Source organism: Rutilus rutilus, assembly GCF_951802725.1.
Source record: "Rutilus rutilus genome assembly, chromosome: 10".
NCBI classification, from domain to species: Eukaryota; Metazoa; Chordata; class Actinopteri; order Cypriniformes; family Leuciscidae; genus Rutilus; species Rutilus rutilus.
In genome coordinates this window covers 27,917,403-27,922,406 of record NC_140215.1, presented here as the reverse complement: position 1 = coordinate 27,922,406, position 5,004 = coordinate 27,917,403, and positions in this window count along the sequence as shown.

The following is a 5,004-nucleotide window of genomic DNA, read 5'->3' as shown; positions in this document are numbered from 1 at the left end:
CTTAGCCACTGTGGCTCTTTTTTCCTCCATCATACATGTTGTGCGTCTCAGAGAGCGTAGAAGAAACACAATAAATACATGCTATCATGTTAATCATGTTATCTTGCATTTGGGTGCCTGGTGTTTGGGAACGCAATCGATTCTGGGAGGGAATTAAACCAAATCATTTTGATGACAGACTTTGACTCAGGTATTTCAGAATGATCAAACAGCTGAGATGCTGTGCAATGAAACTGGTCCACTGTTTTGGCCAGTTATCCAATCACATCCACTGTTGAGGCAAAGCCACGTAAAAAAAATTTTTTGCTGCACATCGAGGGATTTATTTAGTAAATGTGTTTCCATCATGATTTATTCGCATTTCTTATGAGCTAAAAAATGCATCTTAGCATTTCCATCCAGACTTTTTTATGCGATATCCCAAAATGTGCTAATAGCTTCTCAAAACTATCCTGTTATATTGCTAACATTACAACAACAGCAAATCTTGGTACTGTGAAACATAGCAAAACCAATCTTACTCACATATGGAACAACACAACCTCAGCATCCGTTTTCAGGCCACCTAGATCTTTCCAGCGCTAGAAAGCTTTTCTAATATATTAACGCGGGTCCTAAAGCTCTGGGCTGATCATATCCCTTCTTTTTCCAGTTACTGTATATTACTTTGAGCTTTTGTAATTTCTCTCAGCCATCTGTCTTTCTTCAAAGCTCACTCTCTCTCCTCCCCTATCATGAATGGACACGCCCCCTACTGCTGATTGGCTACAGGTGTGTTGTGCTGCCCGGTCTGATCCACTTTCAACAGCGTTTCTTAGATCGCTTACAGCACCTTTAAGGGGCGACCAATTTTGTGGACAAAAGGATTTATCTGTAGTTCATATTTAAAAATGTGCGCCTCTGCATTCTGTGAATGGTCGCCTGTGTTGCTTTTATTTTATTTTTTTCCAGTTTGGACTGTCCCTTTAAAGCATGACACTCTGTAATCAATTTAATTTTCTGTTTACAAAATCGATCTGAGTATTCTCTGTCAGAGTTCTGAGGGCAGCAATAAAAGGCTTGATTAAAGGTCAAAGGTATAACAAAAAAAACCCTTCATAAATAATGAAACGTTCAGTGAGCTTCGTAATAAATGCACCTTACACGACACATTTGAACACTCCATATATGTGTGCAGCTACCTGACCACAGGAATGTGCAAATAGACAGCTGTGTGGGCGTCTGAGGTCTTCACATCATGAGGGATATTTCTAAGGAAATAAAAAACGAAACCCTAACTCTATAATTAACTTTTTCCTCATACCAATTCATACTTAAAAAAAAAATTCTTGTGAAACTGAAAATGTGTGTGGCTAATTTAAAACCCAAATACATAGACATATCTGTGTAAAGTCAATTAAGCAATGGCTGGGGATGAGCAGCGTGTGTGTGTGTGTGTGTGTGTGTGTGTGTGTGTCCGTATAGCTGCAATTACTTGCAACATGAGACGCATGAAAGACACCAGGATGAAATTGAAGCATTCACATTTAAATGGTTGTAAGTTGAGAGCTGTGAACAAAGTTTAGCGTTGTACGATGTCCTGCACTCACTCTACAGAGACAGTCCTGTTGTCGAGCACACATGACAGAACCTTATTCTGGAATAACAGTCTTTATGCATGTCTGGAATATGACCCACATTCACACAGCAGCATATGAGCATCAGTAACCTGTCATTTTGGGCAGGACTACCTGCCACAGGAGGTGAGTAATAACTGTGCCATGACTAGAGTGGGTGGATGGAATGAGGAATTGTGTTCTTAGGATTACTCTGTGGTTTTTTCCATTACAATACGGACCTTTTATGACTTCCCAAGGTGAGTGTTGTCCTCATGGTGTACAGTCACCAGTGATTTCGGTCTATACAAGTTATAACTTGAAATCAAGCTCGGCCATAAAGATAGTGCCGTTTAAATGACTTGTGGCCATCAAGAGGAATCATTACTCTATAATATAAAATGTAACCTTCACCGTGGAGATATCAATCATAGACTGCAATTAGGTCAATGTGGATCACTTTGTAGATTTATGGCTTTACACATTTCTCCAAAAAAACAACAACAGTAAGGAATGCACATAAAACATTCACTACTAGGCTTAAGAGATATAACCGGTTTAGATGGAAAGATCTCAAACTGACAAGCTGAAGACGTTACTGTTGCTTTACCCATTAATAGACATGCTTCTTGAAAATGAATTCAAGTGGGAGATTCCCCAGAGGTTGATGTATGTATGCAATTTCCCACGAACCACCTAGTCGGGTCTAAAGTAAAAAACACTTATAATAGAATTTCAATAGTCTTGGAAGAAGAATTGATGTTGACTTAATTTTATTTATTTTGAACAAAAAAGCCTGAGTCACCACCAGCATTTTTGATCATTTTCACAAAAGTTTCATGGCTCCCAGAATATTTTGTTGTATGAATATCTGAACATGCAATATATCAAAAGAAAGAACAGAGCCCCTTCTTTTAAACTTTTTTTATATAATTCTAGCTTCATGCATTCTTTTTTTGTTTTAATCAACACTTGAATGTGTATAAGATTCATAAAAAAGCAACATTTTGAACAAAAAAACTGAGAAAATAGCACCCCCCCAAATACTACAACATGCATAAGGAATGCATTTTTCGCTTATTTCTGCTCCTTTTTTGCATGTGTTTTGATCCGGAGATTCGGATCTCTTTCAAAAGATGTGTAATAGCGCCCCCTTAAATTCCACCCACCTACAGTAAAAACATGGAAAGCCGGAAAATTTCAACAGCAGAGGGGAGTTGTCTCATAAATGACGGGAAATTCTGTCAACGACGTGGAAGCGTTTTCTCATAAATTACGGAAAATTCCGTCAACGTTGGGGAAGCGCTGTCTCAATAAATGATGGAAAATTCCGTCAACGGCGGGGAAGCGCTGTCTCATAAATGATGGAAAATTCCGTCAACGGCGGGGAAAGTTATGAACATCACACAATTCAGACTTTTTTTCTCCGAATTGTGATTTTAATACTTGCCATTTGGACTTTCTTTCTCTACGAGTTAACACAATTGTGACTTTATTTCTCACTATTTTGAGGGGAAAAAAATCACTATGGCTTGCATGCTGTGAGAATCCTATAAATTAAATTAAAATGCATGTTTTCCATATTCATTCTTGAAACACTCTAGAAAGAATGGATTCTGGCCTGTATGCGGCTTTGGAAGGCAAGGTTTTGCTAAAAGTGTGCACCCATCGTTGCCCATATGCCGTTGTCATTGGGCCTTTTAGTTGTACACCATCTCCTCTTTCCCTACTAGCAGAAAGCCATCTACTGTTGCCTCGTGTGGATGAAAAATTTAGCAGGTCTTTGCAACATGAGCCTGGAAGCATTGCATCTGCGCTGAGGTTACCCAGGTTCAGACTCACAGCACTGATCTTCATTCAGGGGAACGAACTTAACAGCCCTAAAAACCATTAATCTCTAAACCATTAAATATCTGATGCCGACCTACACAAATTCTGCCCAAATATTTGCACAATTTAAACACATACTTTTCAGACTGTCTACACACATTAGGCCCAGTGTTTAAATTGTAGCTCATATTTAAAAACAATAAACTCATTTACAATACAAGTTACAACTAAAAAAAAGTACAAATGGGTGACATTTGTACTTTTTTTTAGTTGTAACTTGTATTGTAAATGAGTTTATTGTTTTTAAATATGAGCTACAATTTAAACACTGGGCCTAATTTGACGAAACGTTTACCCCCGGTATCACAGTCAAGGCTTAAGATAGTCCCAGACTAAAATGCAAAATGCAACTTGCACTGGCATATCTTAAAATATCTCAGTGTCATTGTTTTGTCTCAAGATGCACATCAGTCATGTTTTTTTTTTTTTTTCTAAGGCACGTTTATAAAATATACTTAAGGCCTAATCCTGAGTTAATCTAAGCCCTGTCTGTGAAACCGGGCCTTAACGTTTCAACCTTTTTTTCTGACGTCAGTGTATGAAATTGACCGAGCCCGACAGCGGCATCTGCTGTTGAAAATCATAACTGACGCTGGCCACGTAAAAGTGATACATTTGATGAATAATAACATATTATTAACATATTTAAATATTTAATAAAAACGATACACAATAGTCAATTAGCAATTATTGCAAGACGGCAACAGTGGGTCATGGTCATGGAATACAATACCAATGCTAAAAACAGTATTATTGTAGCCAGCCTACATACAATTTGACTAAATAAACAAAGTCTGTTTGTCGTAAACAGAACTAAAACAGCATGACCAGACTCACACAGCAAGAGCCCATGAAATGTTAATAACCCCTTATGGTTCACAGCAAGTTTCTATCCTCTGCGTAATTATTTGCGCGCTTGGAGCGAGATGACATCATCGACTCACCGAACCCACAACTCAGACTGCTATCTTAACACGCATGCGCACACTACTGCGTAATGGAGCAGCAGGTGTGATAAACAACAGTGTATTTCTTTCCAATGTGGTTTTATGATATTTTTTTTGTTTTTATAATGACTCCCATGCCGTACAGAATCAATCCACCCTATCCCACTCCACCCTGTCCCACGAGACCTCTCTCAGAGCTAAGTCAACTAACACGTTACACAAATAATTCATTAGGCTTACTATCCTACAGTGGTTTCAACTATTTTTTGCATTGGACCTAAAGTGGCGAGTGTAATAAACAAAAAAGCATTTTCAATCATTAAATTGCCTTTTAAACCTTTTTTTTTTTTTTTAAGTAAAAAAATGGTAACATAATCGAATATATTATGATTTAAAATGAATTAATCGACCTGGAATCTTTAGGGTACACCAGCCTACCATATCCACTTTTTACAGTCCAAATGAACCTCTCTCCGTCTCTCTCTCTCTCTCTCTCTCCCTCCCTTTCTCAGCCACCTCCTCTTTCTCTGTCTGACTCAGTCCTCTGCACTCACTTCAGTGTTTCAGGAGTT